The sequence below is a fragment of the Antechinus flavipes genome, chromosome 6 (assembly GCF_016432865.1).
Source record: "Antechinus flavipes isolate AdamAnt ecotype Samford, QLD, Australia chromosome 6, AdamAnt_v2, whole genome shotgun sequence".
Lineage (NCBI taxonomy): Eukaryota > Metazoa > Chordata > Mammalia > Dasyuromorphia > Dasyuridae > Antechinus > Antechinus flavipes.
The window spans coordinates 24,722,011-24,744,774 of NC_067403.1; positions in this window are offsets into that span (position 1 = coordinate 24,722,011).

Genomic DNA, 22,764 nt, shown 5'->3' on the forward strand with positions numbered 1-22,764 from the left:
TTCTAAAGTCTGCTCTTCGGGACCAAGCATAAAGCTAATAATTTTCTTTCCTGTGGTCACCTTTCAAATACAAAATTATCAAATTATAAATCAAATATAAAATATAAAATGACTTCAGTCTTATTTTCTCCAGACTAAACACTACTAATTGCTTCAATGGATCATCTTAGAGAATGGTCATAATGTCTATTGCTATACTGGCTGCCCTCTGTGTGGACTTCTGCATATAGCGAAGCCATACTCTAACATCTCCAACTTTCTGGCTGCCTTCTAGACCTTCTTAAACCATGACACCCAAATTGGAACACAAAACTCAACATGTAGTATGACAAAAGCAGAATATAGACAGACCTGTAACTTTTTATTCCTAGAAGGTATAGTTTTCTTAATAAAGGTGGCATGTGCTTTTTTGACTATCACATCATAATATTGATTCATTTTAAACTTGAATTTCAATAAGATTCCTAATATTGTTTCTGATACTCCTCTTTAATCAGACTTCATGCACCTTAAATTTTGAAGTAATTTTTAAAACCTATATAAATGTAAGGGTAGTATGCATTGAAGTCTATAGATTTATCTTTTAGATATAGTCAACATAAAGATAAATAAATTATACACCAATTCATGTGAAACAAGTAAAATAAATACATGCATGAGATTAATTTATGTTTAGATCACAGAAAATAGGTTGAAAATTAGCAAGAAAGTTGGAAGCTAGTATTTAGAACCGTGGAAGCAGACATACTACAAACAAAAATAGTTGAACTAAATTTAGTCTTGAAAAATAATAAATTGGTTGTTTAAACTAAATTGTTTCTAAGATAGTTGACTTCCTATGTTTTGAGATGTATTCTGCCTAAGCTATTTGTGCTTGGGGTGGGGAAAATGGAAAAAGAAACTTTCTCTTTAAAATTCTGGCAGACCCCCTTGGAAATGTCAGGCAATAGATTGATTATATGCTACAGGATATTTAAAGGATTCCTGAATCCCTTTGACACCCATAATTGCCCTGAAGCACTTCACCTGTCATATCCATATCTGCTGTTTCTTCTATCCTAGCCCACCAAGAGCATGTCACCTGTCATCTCTTTATGGGTTGTCTGTCTCATCTAGGCTAGGCCACCAAGAACTGTATGAGTATTGTTCAGAAAAAAAGGAACAAACAGGACATTTCACTGTTTTATTATCATTAAGTCATGATAGCAACATTTTATTTTAGAATCTCAATCTAATTATGCTGTCCTAAAATATGTTTTATATGTATATGAGAAATTGTGACAATTAAAATGTGCATTAATTATCTTTAGAGCCAAAGTAATTCAAGAACAGGTTAAGGTGACAACTAGGTCTGTCCACTTGTCAAGGGCAAAGCCCAGTAATTGAAAACTTCACCTCATTTTTCTGGCCTCTAGAAAAAAAGTTACCTTAACTACAATCCACATCCACTTGCATCTGCCAAGCCAAATGCTAGGGTATTTTAGAAGTTGCTTTTCTCTTTAGCTCTCTCCTAGAGGCACCCTACCTCTAGCCATTTTCCTGGTCTGGATTGATCCATTGAAAGTCAACAATTTGACATCTGTATATTACCCCCCATAGCAAAACTGTTAAAGGTATATATTAATGGGGGGGATGGATTAGAATCAGAATTAAAAACATTCATCCCCTTATCATTAAGATAAAAATTTAATTAGGGATTCATGAAACTTTTTTTTAAAAAACTACAAACTAAATAAAACCCATCTGACTAGTATACATATACACATATATAAACACATACATCCTTTCCATATGTCTGTATGTATATAAACATGTGTGTATAAATGCATACATATTTATTTGTTTGCAAGATCTCTGAAAGGAAGAGGCTACATACACAGAAGCACATATACAATATTTTCATGTGTTTATAAATATATGAATTATATATGTTTAATGTAAACAAAAAATTAATAGCAATATAAAAAGTTAGGGAATAGGAGAAAAGACAGTGAATGATTATTTAAATAGATGCATTCAAATCATGTGTTCTTGTATCTCTGGGTATTTGATGACTTGTTCTAAGTGTTATAGTTATGAACACTCTACTATTAAGGGATCTCTTAGCATAGTATGTGAACAGACAACTAAAGTAGGATTTATCCAGATACTCTTATTTCCAAAAGCATGTCGATTATTAATTCTTTTTGTTCTTAAATCACAGTCAATCATGTATTTTTTCACTTCCACTTTAAAAAAAAAAAAAAAACCAACAAAGTGAAGTAAATAAGTAAAGCAGTTTATGTAATGATCAGATCTGAAAATGGAGAAGCCACAGGGCTTGGAATCAAGAAAACCTGAATTCAAATCCAACCTCAGAGACACTAGTCATATAACCCTAAATCACTTAATCTAAGTTTGCCTCAGTCTCCTCATCTGTGAAATGAACTGGAGAAGGAAATGGCAAACCACTGCTGTGTCTCCTCCCCCCCAAAAAACAAACAAACAAACAAACAAACAAACAAACAAACAAAAAACCAGGATCCCAAAGAGTTGGACATGATTACAAAGTTTGAATAACAAATTCCTGGAAAATGCAAGGGCAATGAAAGGAGCATTTTTCTCTTAGGTAGGTTCAATATTTTATGCTATCAGGAAAAAATAAATATTGTTAACTATTGTCTGGGACCATTATTGGTTCCTAAATTACAAATAATTTGGTTTCACTTTAGAAATCTTTTCACTAACTTTGATGAAATTACTTTCTCTTACCATTTATTTTTACTTTTGTTTAGTTAAAGATTTCTTTATACTAATGTAAGATTTTTAGTTTAATCTCTAAATTTTGAATTGAGAGAGACAGACATCATTTAGGCTTGGCAGTAAGTCTTTCCTGAACTACAATGATGTTAATAATTTCCTTTCTGGGATCACCTACTCTCCTATATTTAGTATAGTTGTTGGTATGCTATCATTTCTTTAGCATAAGAATCACTAGACCTTTACATTTTTTACATCTGGTTTTACATCTGGAGCTTTACATTTTTTTGATAAGCAAACAGCACAACCATTCATCATTTGGAATATAGCATAGTCATAGGTAGTTATTCTAAGTATATAATACATAATATCCTAAATCTAAAAAACTTCCATATTAGCATAAGTTACATGAAATAGACCAGATAATTCGTATCAACAGAATGTTCTTCTCTCTTGACATAGTGAGTTACATGAAAAAATAATTTAAAAAAATAAGTATTTATATACCACTCACTACATGGTAGACATTATCCTTAGTGCTTTCTCATTTAATCCTCACAACAACCTTGAAAGATAGATGCTGTTGTTACCCCCATTTTACAGATGAATAAATTGAAACAAATACAGCTTAAATAATTTGCCATGTATTGTATATGTAATAAGTGTCCGACGTGGAATTTGAATTCAGATTATTCTTATTCCTGACCCAGGAGGTTATTTGCGCTGCCACCTACTTTTTTGTGTCCAAATTTAGCACTTGCTACCAACTTTTTAATAGATCTCACTGAACATAGCCAGACTAGGCCTAGAAGAAGAGATGAGAGAGTCTGAGCAAGACTTGACAGAGCCTATAATTTTAATGACCTTTGGAAACCCATGTCCATTCTTTTTTAAAGATAGGGAAAACTGTAGGACTTTTGGGAAAGCAGCTCATAATACTTGATGAATATTTGTTGAGTGAATGGTTTGTAAAATGAGCCAAGAGGGTAGAATGACATGAGCTATATGATGAATTAAAAAAGATACCATTGCAAACAAAATAATTTTAGTGTCATACAATTTAATGAAATTTGCCCCATATCACAACTGCTATCTGATTGTTTTTCACACCTTCTGTGAGTTCAGGTTCACCAAGGAAAGAGTAGATCAAAGAATCAGATATTTTGAGTTATTGCTGCAAAACTTGTAGATTATTTATAAGATTTTTTTAGGAGGGACAGATCCATTGTATTTCTTGATTACTATAGTATTATGAATAAATATACCTCTTATAAAGAACATACATATGATAAAACTTTGGACTTCTACAAGAGTATGTTCCGAAATTTCATGTTTCAATGAAAATCCATCTATCCATGCACAAATATTGTTCTGAAGAAATAGTATGCTCTAGCCTTGTTATAGAAGCTTAAGTAAGAAAATCTGGAAAAGTAAGTGTTACAGTGTTAGTTTCAGGCAATACTTCCAAGTTCTTCTAAGTCATCTCAATTTATCTGAATATATAATATGCAAGAAGACATGGGAAAAGACTGTATTTTTATCCTTGTTGGCTCATAATGGGTGGACATGCATCATAACTCACTAAAAGTGATTCATCTTGGGAGTTGTGAATCCTCTGATTTGGAAGAATTAGTGATAATAATAAAGGTAAGATTTAAAATACTATCTGTCAATGCTAAATGTCATGCCTATACCAATATAAGAAAGAATATTTTAAAAGTAAAGTGCATTGATCTTTTCATTCTAGATGACTATTTCCCAAATACTTACTTAAATCAAGAGTACTATAGGGATATATATTTTTTTTATTTTCTTTGTCTAGATCTAAAATGGCCATAGCTACTTTCTCCAAATTCCACTTAATTACTTTTAACTCTAATCTTCCAACCCCAAAATATATGCTATATATTTTCTTATATTGAGATATTATACAACAATATCCATCCCTGCTTTGGATTAAATTTTATAACATCTATTTAATACATAAATATGTCTATATTTTCTCTTTTATTGGTGGCAATGTACATGCATGCCTACTATAACGTACAAGGAAGTAACAATAAAGTCATCTTGGTGAGTCAGTTCCTGTGATCAATTATTTTCAGTGTTACATTTAATCCTTAAATAAGTAGACAGGCAATTGGGAGCCAATCAATCAGGAGGAGGAGGGAAGGAGTGAAAAGAAAGACAGAGACAGAGACAGAGATAGAACACAAGAAGAAGGGGGAAAAAAGAAGCAATAGAAAAATGAGGAAGAATGGAAGAGGAAAAAGAGGAGCAAGAAGGAAAATTGGTAGATCGATGGAAGACAAAGACAGAGAGTTAGTATAAGTCCAAGAAAAGAAAGGACACATAATCTTCTGTATCAAAGTGTTCATGATAAACATCTAAAGCACTGCCAGGAAGATAATTGCTGCTTACATGCCAATATTCATTGGAGAAGGTATAAAGATAGAGAAATACTACTAATGATCACCCTCTCCCCAAAGAGCAAAAAATTAAATCAGCTCATATTTCTACTTTGATCATGTCCATTTGAAGGTATACATAGAACAACTAGATGGACATATAATTCAATATTAAGAAACAAACAAAATGGCTTGTAGATTACAAAGAAGGCTCAAGACTGTGTATTGTGAATCCTTCCTTCATTAAAGGAATTAAAAGATGTAGAATATGATAATACACAAGAAAGTCAAAACCAAAATGTATGAGTTTCCAATATGGCAGTCATTTCTGAATACAAAACAACAAAATTATTATCCTATTAGAAGATTAATAAAACTCTATAGGAATGGCAGACAAAGGAAATAAGTTTAAAGATTTGGTTTGTTTTATTTCTGAGTTTTTTTCTTTCAGGAAAAGAAAGAATTCAGTGGCCAAGTCAAACTTTAGAAATGTTAAATATCCAAAAGTCAGGGTAGGATTATTAGATGGAGAATATTGTGGTGAATAGAATCAACAGTCAATATGAGGGACGCAGAAAAGCATTTTACTGTTCTCAGTTCAAGAGTCTTCTATTATCTTGTTACATCAGAAAATGGATTAGACAAGGAGTTGGAAGGTCCATGTTTGCATTCCATATCTCCAGCTTTGGAGATGTCAATTGCCTTCTTCTGTCTAAACTGAGGTTCATTTCCTGTTATCAGATTGGAGTCTAATAACTACAATAGAACTTTATTTAAAAATGTTAATACTATTCTTAACTCCAGGGTCATACAAAATAGGCAGTGGGCTGCATTTTGCCTACAGACCATACTTTGCCAGTCCCTAAATTAGATGGTCTCCAAAGTGCATCCCAAGATATCCCATGGATTATCATCCTAAATTCTTTGGACATCACTGAGACTGAGACACAGTCTTTCCATGGGGCTCATGTCTCAAGACTGTGGGAAATTTTTCTTTTTTTTTTTTTTTTTAATTTTTATTTAATAATTACTTTATATTGACACTCGTTTCTGTTCCGATTTTTTTCCCCTCCCTCCCTCCACCTCCTCCCCTAGATGGCAAGCAGTCCTTTATATGTTGGATATGTTGCAGTATATCCTAGATACAATATATGTTTGCAGAACCGAACAGTTCTCTTGTTGCATAGGGAGAATTGGATTCAGAAGGTAGAAATAACCCGGGAAGAAAAACAAAAATGCAGATAGTTCACATTCGTTTCCCAGTGTTCTTTCTTTGGGTGTAGCTGCTTTTGTCCGTCATTTATCAATTGAAACTCAGGTCTCTTTGTCAAAGAAATCCACTTCCATCAAAATATATCCTCATACAATATCGTTGTCGAAGTGTATAATGATCTCCTGGTTCTGCTCATTTCACTTAGCATCAGTTCATGTAAGTCTCGCCAGTCCTCTCTGTATTCATCCTGCTGGTCATTCCTTACAGAACAATAATATTCCATAACATTCATATACCACAATTTACCCAGCCATTCTCCAATTGATGGGCATCCATTCATTTTCCAGTTTCTAGCCACTACAAACAGGGCTGCTATAAACATTTTCGCACATACAGGTCCCTTTCCCTTCTTTAGTATTTCTTTGGGATATAAGCCCAATAGAAACACTGCTGGATCAAAGGGTATGCACAATTTGATCATTTTTTGGGCATAATTCCAGATCGCTCTCCAGAATGGTTGGATTCGTTCACAACTCCACCAACAATGCATTAGTGTCCCAGTTTTCCCGCATCCCCTCCAACATTCATCATTATTTTTTCCTGTCATCTTAGCCAATCTGACAGGTGTGTAGTGGTATCTCAGAGTTGTCTTAATTTGCATTTCTCTGATCAATAATGATTTGGAACACTCTTTCATATGAGTGGTAATAGTTTCAATTTCATCCTCTGAAAATTGTCTGTTCATATCCTTTGACCATTTATCCATTGGAGAATGGCTTGATTTCTTATAAATTTGGGTCAGTTCTCTATATATTTTGGAAATGAGGCCTTTATCAGAACCTTTAACTGTGAAAAGGGAAATTTTTCTTTTCCAATTTTCCCCTCTAATCCTCAACCCCAAACTAGGAATGAGACTGAAACAAGATTCTAAAGGAACACCTTTGACTAGGGACCTGCCATGGCTTACCTTAAGCAATACTAGGACACCCTATATCTTTGCCCTCCCAAGATGTGTTTCTAATGAAAAAAACTGAAAACTGGTTAAGTTTAGGGGTGAGGATGTGCAAGGGGAAATGAGGATTCCTTGGAAGGCTTCTGATTTTAATATACCAAGAGTGCAGTGTAATACTTATGAGCCATTTACTATCATTAATTAGCATAGATAACATATCATCCATCTGAGAACTCATTGATAAAACTGAATGTCATCATAATAATGGAAAAGCACAATATGCTGATGGGTATTTCATTAATATTGAATAGAGGGGATAATTTGAAGATGAAAGTACAGAATTAAAGATGATATATTTAAAGGTCATTATTGGGGTATAGTAGCATTTACTTTTTTCCCCCTTCTTTCTTTCTGCATTAATCTTCTCTCTATAGACTCCCTCACTTTTAATGATCTCATTCAGGATTATGGTCTCAATAATCACCTTTATTCAAATAATACCAAATATCTAATGTCCTTCCCCAACTCTAGTCATTATTCTGCTGTCTAATCCTATATTTAAATCTATCTGCTGCATGTCTTCACCTGAACCTTTCAGTTATTCTAAAATTCAAATTCTCTCTAAAATTCAAAATCACTCAACAAGCATTTATTAAGTATCAAGGATGTCTCATGGTCTGGGCTTCTCCTTAAACCTGTTCTTCCCATCCTAACCATCCTAATTTTTCAACATTTGTTTAGAGAAACAGTATTCTTTTAGTCACTCAGCACTTAGTTAAGTGTTTATAATATGTCTTTATTTTAGTGTTCATTTTATGCTTTTGATATATATATATATATATATTTGATATATGTATATATATAAAATGGCACGTAATGAATGTTTATTGCTTGATTGACATATTTATAATATGTTATAACTTATTTTATTTCACATTCTCATTATTTGACTCAAATTTCTCTCCTTCCTTTCTTCCTCATGTCCATCCTATCCTCTCATTATTTTTTTTTTTAATTTTTCACAGAGCTAGCATGCCTAAAATGTATCCTTATCTCTGTTCCAGTTTTTATTTGTTGGAGTTTCTCTAGAATAGAGATTGTTATTCAGGTATCTTTTTCTTAATATATTGATTGTTGTATTTCAATATAATGGGTTTCTTTGTGAGCCTATGTATTATTTTGCATTTAAAAGCATGATTCTGAAAAGGAGTCCATAGGTTTTAGGACAACAAAGAAATCTATGAGGAAATAGGCAGCAAGGTTGCCACCCACAGTAAGTAGGGTCCGGGTCTCATAAACTTAATAATTGTGTGACACTAGTCAAATCACTCTACCCTGCCTGCCTCAGTTTACTTATTAATAAAATGGGATAATTATAACCATATCTCCCTGAGTTTCCCTGAGACTCCCTGAGTCCTTTGTAAATCTTAAAATATAAAAACATTAGCTAATGTTATTACTGTTATACACAATATTTTAGAGCTTCCTTCAACACTCCATCTGCTTTTTGCAATCTCCCCTGATTCCGGGTGTATGAAATTGATCACTTTATATTCTAATTTTTCATGGTACTTTGCCTGGGACTCTGCATTTCTCATCTTCTGTTAGAGTTATCATTTACATGCTGTTTTTCCTCTATTAATTTGTAAACTCCTTTTAAAGCAGCAATGTTATCAATTGTATCTATCTATCTACAGCATCTTGCCTAGGACAGAGTAATTTAGATTCACAATAGCATTAGTACACACAAGTTTCTGAGTTTAATATGCTTCTTTCTATTTATTCCAGAGACTGATAGGAATCTGGAAATACACACACACACACACACACACACGCACATACACACACACACACACGCACATACACACACACACACACACACACACACACACACACACAAGTTTCTCTTTTTTATGTTTATATAAACTGTATTTGAAAAGCTCAGGATTAATCATTTTCAAAACTAACCAGACAGAGGTTATTTCTGACTTAAAAATGAACTTGCATGCATCTTGGAGCAATGCCTCCTTATTCACTAAGAGACCAAGAACAAGAATAAGTATAGAGTCAAAATGAAAGATTGGAAACAAGAGAAACTATAAAACTTTAATAGTGGCTTTCCTGTTGGGTTGCTGGGGCATCATAGAAGGGAATCACTCATAATTTGCCACACATGGCAACTTACCTAACAAAGAAAGATTGCAAGACCTTAACAAATTTGTCAAAAATGGCACGGGCTGGTTTTTTCCCTACCTATGAGGTGAGACTATAAATACTGTGGCATTAAAAATATATATTAGACTTTTCATCTTCAAATATGAGTTATTTCTCTCAAAGTAGTCACCTTGGGAACTTTATGTTTACTTTTTTAAATGATCTTACTAGCATAAAGTCACTGGGGGTAGCATATTTCTTAAAAACAGTTAAATATCATGTAAGGGAAGATCTGATGAATAAGTAAGTGATCCATCAAATAATTTGGGGAGGTTAAAATGTCATATATCCTACATATAAATAAGGTAGGAAAATACAGTGTCCACTTCCTCATTATTAGCAAAATCTACCACTTTCACCAATGAGGGTGATTGCTTGATTGCAACATTGGCTTGATTGCATGTAGCCACACTGATATATCAGTTCTATTTATCAGATCTATTTGTTCCATGTATCCTGAAACATACTGTGTCTTGTACATCGGTCTCTTTTTAAAGATGGTCTGTTTCCAATTATGGCTTCTCCCCTTTCCTGGCTTGGCATTAATCAAATTAAATCTTTCTGGGATTCATGTGAATGCTTATATAATGTAAAAAGCCCTTTGCCAATAAAAGTGGTATGTTTGTGGGTGCGATAGAGAAAATATCTTTTTACTTCTGCCTGGTCCCATAGTAGAAATTTGTGCCAGTTTAAATTTTCTGGTTCCTACTTTCCCCCTAGCTTTTAATAAATTCTCTTATCAAAGCAGAAAGTATTTGCACATCTTGTAGGATTTTACGACAGTAAATCTATCCCTGAGGTATTTCTGAATTAATTTTAATAGATTTTTTTTGTGCGGGGGAAAAAAATCATCCTACATTTCAGCACACTGCATCAAATGACAATGCTGCATACAGATATTCCTCATAATACTCTCTCCTGGTACTTCCCTCCAGCAGCTACGGTTCCTTGCTCTACAACAGCTCCTGCTGGGGAAAAGGTGTTGCTATAGCTTCAGGCTAATGGGAACTGCCAAGCCTGATTTTATGGCATTAGGTTTCCATCTATACAGACTCCAGAAGAGAAGCAGCTCAATGGGAATACCCTTTTACTCTCTAGGGCTGATCATTTTTGCTCATCACCTCAGAAATATGTCTATTTGCCTGGTAGTCTTGGAACAGACAAATTCACTGGGCAAGTTATCTGTTCAAGAGCCAGCATAGCTGAATTGACACTGGGCTGGGATTTTTATGATTCAGAGGGGAAAAAAATGCAAAAATAGGAGCTGATGATGATAACATGAAACTGCCCTTATTAATGAAATTTAAACATAATAATGGATTTCTATTATTTTTCTTCCTGTAAAATATAAAAATGAAATTATATAAAAATGTTTCTCATTAGGAAAAAGAAAACATGATATTTTCTTCATCCCTTTTCCTCATAATCTCACTATTAATTAGTTTTCAATTTTGATGAATGATTCTAACTCTACAATGTTTCCCTTCTTCACTCTCTCTTCAGATTTCTTCTGTTGCCATCATTGTTCAGACTTTCCTCATCTTTCATCTAGATTCTCACAATATTCCCCTAACTGTCAAGTTGTTTTACACACTATTACCAAATACTAATATATATAGTTATGATTTTGTCACACTTACTAATTAATGGATACTTAATGTGGTCTTTAGCACATATAACAATATAAGAGTAGAAAAGTCATTATTTGCTTATCACATTGTCTACAAATGCACTCCCAATAAATGGGAATATTTTTTGCCATCCATTCTTCCTGGAACAATTTATGCTTGTTCATATATTATAAGCTAATCAAAAATTATACCTAAATATTGCAGACTTTCATCAGAAAGGATAACATGGGAGAGACTGTAGTTGAATCTATGCAAATAAAGGAACGCTTCTCAATTTATATATCTTATTTACTATGGCTTTTCCTCATAACTCATTATTAATTACTTTCCAGTTTTGATGAATGACTCTACAATGTTTCTCTTCTTCACCCTCTCTTCAAAATTCTCCTGTCACAATCATAGTTCAGACTTTCATTGTCTTTCACCTGGATTCTCACAATATTCTCCTGTCAAGTAATTTTACATACTGCTGCCAGATACTAACATACACACACACACACATACACACACACACACACACACACACACACACACATGATTTTATTTAGCACATACAACAATATAAGAATGGAAGTCATCATTTGCTTACCACATTGTTTACAATGTATTCCCACTAAATGGGAATATTGTTTGTCGTCCATTCTTCCTAAAACAATTCATGATACTTTGTACATTATAAGCTAATCTAAAATTATATCTTATAATTATAGACTTTCGTCAGAACGGAAAACATGGGAGAGATTATTGTTGAATCTATGTAAATAAAGGAGTACTTCCAATTTATATATCTTATTTACTATGGCTTGTCCTCATAACACACTATTAATTTCTTTCCAATTTTGATGAGGGGGTCTGTCTCTAAAATGTCTCTCTTCTTCAGATTTCTCTTGTCACCATCATAGTTCAGACTCTCATTGTCTTTCATCTAGATTCTCATAATATTCTCCTGTCAAGTTGTTTTATGTACTGTTGCCAGATACTAACACACACACACACACACACACACACACACACACATATATAGCTATGACTTTGTCACACTTACTAATTAATTCATTCTTAGTGTGATCTTTAGCACATATAACAATATGAGTGGAAAAGTCATTATTTGCTTTCCATTCTCTTCTCCCTTCAAGTTGTTTCAAGATATTTTTTTTAAATCAGAGTTATATCAGTCTTGATAACTGAATCTTTTATGTGATATTTTGTCTTTATGTTATATAATAAAATTAGTTCTTGCTTACCATAGTATCTGCAAATGTAGTTCACATTAAGCCTAAAATTCCTTAAAGGACTGGGTGACAAATAAGAAACCCATAACCAGAAGAACTGAGGCATGTCAGAAAATAATACCATACATTTAATATTCTAGATCAAGAACAGAATGACCTTGTTTTATAATTAGATGGAACATCAACAGCCATCTTTTCCACTCTACACAACTAAAATTATTCCTACCTGAAGAATTATTAGCTTTTTTGAGAAGAATTTTTTCCCCAGAAGGGGGAATGTAGCAAGACCTGAAGGAACCTTCCTATTTTTCAAAAGCTCTAATTGTTGGGGAATTTTTCTTGACCTGAAACTTAAATGTTTATATGCCCTTTTTTCTTATCAGTAATGTCCCCTCTAAGATATTTTTACTCAGATTTATTATATATCAACTTAATCAGATTGATTACACATATAAAGGCATTTATAAATTTGTGATTGTATTCTAGGTTTGAAAATAATTACTTTGTCTCTAATTGTCAGTGTACATGTTATGTATCCCTAATGTAATAAAGTTTCCAGAGAGCAATTTTCATTGTATTCACTATAAGATAGGATGTTGATTTATGCATAGAGATAATTATTAAATATTTGAAGTATTGAATTGACTTTTTAAAATATGCTTTTGTAAAGTCAAAATCTTATCAAATACAGTTGAATTTGCTCAAAATAATTCAGAGAAACTGTAGGTTTTCATGTGTACTTTTTCTTTAGGCAAAAGTAGGATCTTTATCAAATATGTAATATACTTTAATATATTCTCCCTTTTAAATTTAGTATGTTCACATCTGTATAGAATGACCACTACTTTCCCTTTCCCATTTCCAAGTCACATTCATCCTTTGACACCTATCTCAAGACTTTTTGTCTCTATGAAGCTTTACCAATTTATTCCAAATCAAATGGGTCACTGACTTCTCTGAACTCATATTGCACTTGTACTCAGTGTCTTTGTCTGCCACTTTATGCCCCCCATATTACCGATTTCTTTTATTTGCTAAGATCAATTATTTAGCCATCATAGTAAGCCTACAGTAATTTTTCCACTTCTGCATGCAATAATGCACATACTATTATAAGAATGCACTAGTTAAAAGCCTCACACTAATATTCTACAAAATGATGATTTAAATATTATCATCCTATAGAAGTATTTAAGGGACTACATACTTGATGGAAGCATCACATTTCAATGGCATTTAGCATTTTCAATTCAAAAGTAATTGATTTTTCATCTCTATTTGGAAGCACTGGGCATGAGAGAAATAGCTGCAATGCCATTAAACCAAAACAGCATCGGAAAACATATTGGAAAGCTTGGATAAAAATTAAAATGGAAAGTCTGAAAAATTAGTAACTGCTTTGATTATCAGAGTATAACTTTGCTTTTATGTTTTTATTCCTTGGTTCGAGCATATAATTAACTGACATTTGGGTAAAAGATTTTGGAAAGATTATATTTTTAGCAGAGGTTACCAATAGCCAAAGATGCATGATTTGAGGGATTGATGATTGAGGAATTTGAAAGTTCTTTGCCTACTTCAGGATTTTCTGGTCTCTTGAACTTGACCGACACTCAACTGACCTTTCACTTCTCCCTGCCCTAGATAGGGACCACAGATATCCTCTAACAACATTTCTTGCAACTTGACCTTGTACAAGAGAAGTGATGACTGGTTATTACTCTTTTAAATCAGAACTTGTAAGACAATGATCATTCTTCCTATCCACTCCAGTCCTAATTATTTAGGGCTCAAAGAATATAGTTACTTAGTAAACTTTTGTCATACTGAATTAGATCATGACTAGTATCTGTTTTCTAATTACTACACTGTTAATTCTAGAATGGCTAATTCCATGCCTATTGACTCACAACTCAGCCTATGTACTAATTCTTATGTCTTTGGTGATGTCAATTCTGAATCCTGGAAGGAAGCTTTGTGTTCTGCTAGACTATATAAAATCAAGAAAATTAAAGCATATTTAGTTTTTTCAAATCATAAAGTGCTTCCATGTAATCTCTCTTAAGTCTCACAATGACTTTCTGAAGTAGTGCAAATATTATCTTGATTCTCAAGATAATGAGAGACAACTTAAAAATTATAGATTTGGGAAAACTTTCAGATAAAATTTAGAGAATTTTCCCCTATAAAATGCTGTCACAACAGGCTGCACTATTAATTCTATACAAAAACACAAATAGATGAGCCTGATTCTTGATACTTCTCTACTTTTCCTTTTAACTTCCCCTGCAGCCGTTCTAGGTTGTTTTCTGTGCCATAACACCAGAACCAGTTACAGGGACATAATTGGATTACAGATTTAGAAACCAAAAGAGACTTTTTAGAGATTATCTATTAATTTTGTTTCATTGTGTAGATGAAAAACCTCAGGCTCAAGAAGGCTAAATTACTGCCCCCAAGTCCCATAGGGTATAAATAAGAGGCCATGACTTGAAAATTTATCTTATGACTCCTAATCAAGTAATCTTTCCATTGTACCATACTATTTCCCATATCATCCCTAACTTCCTATTTATCTTGCCACAATCAAGACTTGCTTGTATTTTTTCCCCATTCTCCCTGATTCCCACTATTGTGTTTGGGAACAAGTAAAGAAGTAAAAAAAAAAAAAAAAAAAAGCTAAGATTTTTAAATTTAAAAATAAATAGTTTTTAATAATGGAAGTTCTGATCCTACAGCAGATCATCCAAAACATATAACAGAGTTATTTAAATCTGCCACAGAGTTAATAACTTATTCCACAACATTGACTGGTCCTGTTAGGCTGAAATTATCAAATAGTATGACATTCAAAAGGTATGATGTAGTTTTAGAAGAGATAGATAGCTACAGAAATGAGGATAATATTTGTATATCAGGAATGTGTAAAGACATAAGTATTATTTAAATATTAATTTAATAATAATTTTATTATATATATGTAGAGGGCTGAAACTCTTGAGTCATTGCACTGAGGTCGGTTCAAGCACTTAGGGCTAATTACTGATTGGGCAATACTTTATAGGCATGTGCTTGGAAAATGTCCTTCCCACTATCCTGTGCTGGCTCAATGATTGGTGTAGACAGAGGATTGTAGAAGGGACTAGGGGGTGGAAGACTAGCCAGAGTCATTTTGGCCATAGACGTGGGAGAAAGCAGTTGTAAAGATTCTGCTTCCACCCTATTCAATCCTGCGTCTAAAGACCAAGAATAAAGACCAAGGACTTTTGCTTATCCTGACTCTGGCTGATTCTGGGGTATCCTGGGTGCTATGATAGTCGTCACATATATATTTAGTAATATATCTTATATTATAATATAATTCTTAAAACTATAGTCTTAGGGATACTAAGAAAGGGACAGTGTCCAGATTGATATAAAACAAAAAAAAAAAAAAAACATTAAATAATTCTCCAAACCTAGAATAGAAAACATCTAAGACTTTCTTTAAACATTTTACTGTATTAATGATCACATTATCATAATAAAGCAATCTAAGAATCCTTCCTGTATGATTGCTACTAAAAATAGTCTTCATGATGCCCAGAGACCCTCTAATGTCTACCTTATAAGGGAAAGAGAATCCCAACTCCAATAGAACCAAAAAATCACAATTATCACCCAACTAGTGACTGGAGAATTTCATGGAAGTTAGGGGACCCACTATATCTCTGCAGGCAGGTCTCTCTACTTTAGGATAGTCCTAATTATAATGAAAACTTTATGTAAAGTATGCTTCTTGTGCCCAGTTCTGCCTCATAGGACGGAGTAGAACAAAATTATACTTTCTTATAAGTGACAATATTCCAGATAACTGAAGGTAGCTAAAATTGTCCTCTTCCTTAATCATTTGTTCTTCTACATGCTAGGCATCTACAATTCCTTCAAATAATCCTCATATTGCCCTTCATCATCCAGACCACTGTTCTCTGGATATTCTCCACCTTAGCAATAGAGACTTTTTTTTTCCTTACCTAGTCTTAATCAATGATTGGGTATTGCCTCAATCAAACTGAGACCTCAGGAAGACCTTAGCTTATACATGTCAAAGTTTTTTTCTGCGTCCAAAGTTATTTCTAGTCATCCTAATATCTATAGTGCCTCTAAACACAGGTTGGTCTGGAGAAGAAAGTAGCCAGTACATTCCCTCCCTCATGTCATGGTCCTCTTTGAAAAATGGCTTTAACTGTGGTACCCAGATACTACTATAAGTATACAGCCTGGTCAGGGCAGAAGAACAATAAAATTGTCCTTCCTCATCCTGGGTATTAAGCATCCCAATACTGGCTAAGATTGTATTCCCTTTCATAACTTCCACATCACACTTTAGACTTATATTGAGCTTTCATCATAGATTTAGAACTATAAAAGACCTCAGAGCTATTTCAAACCTTTTGGATGATAACTGAAGAAATTGCATTTCAAAGAAGATAATTGACTTGCCCAAGGGATGTCATAGCATCAGAGGTGAGATTTCAGTCTCTGACCTCTAGCTTTAGAGCTCCTGCCAGTATACCACATTACCTACTAATTATACCTTGATTCCTCATATACCTTTTTATAAAAACAATGGAGGAAGCCATAAATGTCAAACAAATTCTTGAGGGTTTGCTATTTTAAACTTTTGAATTCACATGAAAACCTTGCTGGAAGCAACCATATTATTATAGTAATCAAGATCCTTGGGCATTAAATTAATGAGGAAGGGAAAGTGGAATTATTCAAACCAGATTGATTTGAAGTATTAGTAGGAAGGATTTAGGGAGAAAATGGCTGAGACAAAGAAATAGAAGATGGTCATATGAGCCCTGAGAAAATTCTTTGCATGCAAAAATAAGTCACTAGATACCTATAAAGGCAGAAGAAAAAAATGACAGCAAAATATTGAATGAGTTCAACTCAAGAATTAATAGATTGGTAGAAATATGACAAAAAATAGAAGTCAAGCCAGGTCAGAAGACAGGAACAGATAAAGTACACAATATTGGATTAAGGAGATGTGAAAAAGATAAGGGGGGGAAAGGTAAGAAAAAAATTCTTCATTAATGTAATCCCCCAGCAGGAGCCAAAGATAACACTAGCTTTTTCATAGATTCAGAGGAAAAGTATATTGCACATAAAGAGTTAGTTTCCATCCTTATAAAAGTTGTAGTATAATCAGGAAATCAGAGAAAATGTTTCCTCTTTTGGGGAGAGGAGTAAAAGGAGTCATAGACTCAAAGTTAAAAAAAAAGTCAGATGCCAATTATGGATACAAAATTAGAAAGAATATTATTAATAGTCTAAATATGCATGCACCATGCTCTCTACCCTTGAAACTCACTAGATAATGAAAAATAGATAATTTTATAACTAGAAGGCAATGTCTAACTTCTGTTTCAAACAGCTAAAGTAAACCAGTTTTCAAACCCCAGTTACATTCAAAATGGAGTGAAAAAATTGCCCTTATTTTGTAAATATATTTCTTCAGAAAAAATTATATCTGAGAGATGGAATCAAATAGCAGAGTGAGAATTTTTTTTTGCTTTTGTTTTTTGGTTTAGTTCACCCAACCTACCTCATCCATAATAGCCTAGAAGATGTATCAAACCAAATTTTAATCATGAGAGTTCATAGTCTGCTATTATTCCAGCTGATGACGCCATAAAAAGAAAAGGAAGTCTCTGGACATTGGGAGAAGTGGCCAGGATATCGGTACAGTGAAAGCAGAGGCAGCTGAGGCTATAGCAGTAGCAACAGTGGGGAATACTTTAGTGCCCAGGGATTGTGAGGATTAAGGAGATTAATACTGTACATCAGAGATGGAAGCATAAGGACAGAGAGAGAGAGATTTCAGGGAACTCCTGAAAAAAACACTGCAACCTGAACAGGTGCCAGTTGGCAGCCCAGCCCATGATTCTGGGTCATAGATCCAGTGAGTATATGAGGGGTCACAATTGGGAGAAAAAAAATAGCTTTAGTGTACTAAAGTAGGAATAAGTGCTATAAAAACTTAACTATGAATTTCTCAGCCCCAAAACAAAATGTGTGGGTAAAACTCAGTTCTGATCTTTAGTCCTACAGATAAGCCTACACTGGAATAACTAAAGTAGGAAATCAATACTAAAAAGAAATGAAACAATTAAATTTCTCTGACCCTGTAGACACAACCAGCAGGCTAAGGAGTCCATCAGCAATTTAATGAAACTCATATACATGATTTGCAAACATCTATAAGCAAAGCTTCACAGAAAAATGCAGATTGGATATGAGCAATAAAAGTTCTTGGAAGAGTTAAGCAAAAATTAAATAATGATGACAAAAAAAAGTATGACAAAGGGGGAGAAGAAGGGAAACAAATAAGATCTATGTAATGATATAGCTCCTTAAAAATCAGAAATATCAATATCTAATGGAACATGAACTTTAAGTACGATAGTTATGATTTTATATGAGAAAATAGTTTACCTCTTTAAAAATTGTGTTAATACATTTAAATGTATTTTCCCCAGATGACCATTAATGATGATCTGTATACATATTTTTTTTTTACAAATTAATTAAGCAATTAACAAGTCAGATATGAAATTTCTTTAGCAGGCATTTTATATAGGGTTATACTTATTAGAGCACTTATCCCCTAATTTTATTTTGTGATTTGCCCATTTATAATTGCGACAAATTATAGCAGGCGAACATTTTTAGAATATATTGATAATGATTAAAAACATTGTTTTTCAATGATTTGAGTCATATTATCTCCATGGAATAAGCATAGACATGCTCTTAACTGAAGATATTTTTTAAAAGAAACTCAGTGTCATTTGAAAGGCATTTTCATTGCTGGAGAGAAATGTAAAAATAACCAAAATTGCACAATTTACTGTTCATTTTTCTAATGGAGATGATAAAAATGGGATACTATATTTTATGTATATTTGAAGTAAGAATTTGTATTTTGTGGATCTTGAGGACTCATAAATGGAAATGCTGGCCCTGGGAACTAGTCATCCCAGTATTGTTTGGGGAATGAAACATCTGACATGGGGATGTCAAAGGTGACAAAACAATTATCTCTCTCCTGAGCAACATAACTGGAAACAAGACTCAAGGAGAATTTCTATTTTCATGAGACATCAGCTAGCTTGTTACCAAGGAATAAACAAATTGGAATGAGATAAGCTATTCACTGGAGTGAAATAAACACATTGCAATTAAATTTGATGTAATCTAAAAGATTTGAATTTGGTTATTGACATTGGCTATTGCCAGGACAAAAATAGAATTTCAAGGAGACATTGTTAGAGAAAACAGAATATGAGATTCGAAAATACTTCCTAATCACTGTAAAATATAAATCTTAGCAACACCAAATGACGTTAGAAGAGTAGAATGTTTAAGTAGTTCAAGAACAGTTAAAAAGTGATTCTTTCAACTAAATTCTATTATGTAGAAACTCTACAGGTCTCTCTATTCTACGAGCTCACTTTTTTCAATTGTTAGATGAGTGAGACTCAATGAAACCGAAGTCCTTTCCAGATTTAAACAACTTTATGATTTCAAAATTATTTTAAAAAACACAAAACAGCTATGAATATACATTAAAGAAATGAATTACTTGCTTCTAAAAGAAAACACATACGCCAACGAATGCTATCATGAGGAATATTACTAATTAAAACAAAACAAAATATACCTATGCTAATGAAAAGAAATTTGAATTTGGGAAGCAGTCAGCCACTTATGACACTCATTTGTTTAATTTTGCTGTTTACAAAGGTTTTAATTCAAGATGAAAATGGATAAGGTTATTACTACAATTAGTATTCTTTAATAATATCCATATATTTTCTAGCTCCTCTGCAGAGACCATCAATTAGGGAAAAGTGCAAAATATTTAAATGTAGAACAATATGCATATAGATAACCATTATTAAGAAGCATATTATCCAATTAAGTGATATGACACAGAGCAAATCAAAACCATTTTAAATTTTAGTTTCTTCATCTGGAAAGTTGAGATAATTGAATTACCTATCCTATCCTACACTGTTGCTGTAAAGATAGTAGTCAGAGTTGGATCTCTGAAAATAGAGAGAGGAACAAAAGCCCTAAAATTCGGTCCATTGCTCCCTCCACCCTGGAAACAGAGCCCTACTTTAACAAAAAGTTAAAAGTCAAGGCTGGGAAAATAAACAAACAAACAAAACAACAACAACAACAAAAAAAAAAAAAAAAAAAAAAAACAGATGATTCTGACCGTGGAAAATTACTATGGTGACAAAGAAGATCAAAACACAGACTCAGAAGAAGATAACAATGTCAAAGTTCCTACATCCAAAGCTTCCAAGAAAAATATTCTCTATTTTCAGAGATCCAACTAGGGATCTCTAAGCTCTAATGATCTAAAGAGAGGTACATTTATTGCTCTCCTGGCTTGTGCTCTGGTCTGTGAGTGACTCCAGCCTGGGAGTCTGTGAAGGAGCTACTCTGGTGTGCTAATGCTCATCTTCATCCCGGGACTGCCACCCAGAATTGTGACCTGGATTTGAGTATGGGTAAAGCAGCAGTGTCCTGCCCCAGTACTAGTAAAGAGACTCTTGAAACTGCCTTCAGAGCAGATATTTGATCACCTTATTGTCTATGGACCAAAAGCTCTGGAAGCTGCTATTGCTCATGCAGTAGCTTCTGATTTGATGGAGTCAGATTGTGCTAGACTGTGTTCCATTCTCAGCCAGGTACAACACACTTTTCCTCCTGACACTCTGACTTGTCTTGGGCTAGAAAATTGTTTTCACTCTCTTTTTTGTAGATTCTACTATTCTAGATATTGCTTAGAGTTATTCTTTAAATGTTTTTTGATGGGTTTTTAAATGGTTTTGATGGGTTGATGGGTTTTGATGGGTGAGTTCTTGCCTTTACCATCTTGACTCCATCTCCAGATCTATACAAATGTCATTTGATAGCATCATCACCATCACCAATTTCATCATTATTTTAGTATTCTATTAAATTTTCAAATTCAATACTGTTTGATGTTTATGATGTATAAGATGGAGCAACTAGGTGAAAGATTGCTCAGAACCTCTTTGTAGGAGAAAATTTGTGTCTACACAAGTGGGAGAAGAGCATCTACCACTGGATGACTGGGATAGCTGCTCTCTCTTCCTAGTAGCATCCATGGAATGAAGGTCCTGTTTAACCACATGTGTGCCAAGCACTGAGTTGGATATGGGGAAAGGACTACTTCTCACACACCTTTTAGGCCCTGTGGAGCTAAGGATCTGGCTCAAGGATTGGTCTATTTTTTTTTCAATTCCAGGTTAAAGTTAAGTCCCAGAAGCTTGAGTAATGGTAATCTTGAAATCAGAATTCTATGACAGATGTTATATTCAGCCCATTAACTAAACTTCAAAGCAGTTCCAGAAAGGACCTTAGTGTCCTGTATTTTATCCTGCTAGGTGATCTTCAGAATCTTCCTAAGATAATTAAAATGGAAGTGATTCCATTTCCTGGCATGGCACTTGTAGACTGTCCAGGTTTCACAAGCATACCTAATAATTTGTTGTTGTTCAGTCATTGTTCAGTTCTGTCTGACTCTTCATGACCCTTTTGGGGTTTTCTTGGCAAAAATACTTCAGTAGTTTGCAATTTCCTTCTCCAGCTCATTTTATAGGTGAGGAAACAGGGTTAAATGATTTGCCCAGAATCACACAGCTGGTAATCTTCCAAAGCCAGATTTCTTCTCAGGTCTTCCCAGCTCCAGCTATATCCACTGAGCTACCTTGTTACCTATTATTCATTATAATCATTAATTACTAAGTAATTTTGAGTTTTGAAATGTTATACCCATGGAGCATAAGCTTTCATTCCAATGTTGAAAGACTTAAATTTAGGCCAATAATGTACATATCTGCCCATACATCTTACCCCAAATGAACAGTCTAGACAAAGGTTGGAAAGATTCATCACATAAAAATTGGACATTAAAGGATAAATGTTTTAGGCATAGCCAATGGTGAGAACCATTGGCTCAGGGAAGTATTAAGAAACTGGAATGGAATCTATTCCATTTCAGGAAATATCTACCCTAAAATGAATGCATGCATCTTTAAGTGTTATCATTATTATTGTCATTGTTGTTGATTTGTGACACCCACTGTTTTCCTTTTTCCTTTGACTTTTCTGCTTGCCTGGCTTTCTAACAGTCCATCATTTAATAGAATCCTTATATTCTAGTTTTCTTACATCTTAATCTACCACCACTATCACCACCATTCATTATGATACAGTGACATTTGCTTCTTTGGTTTTCTTCAAACAAGACATTCCATCTCCTTACTCAGATATTTTTCTT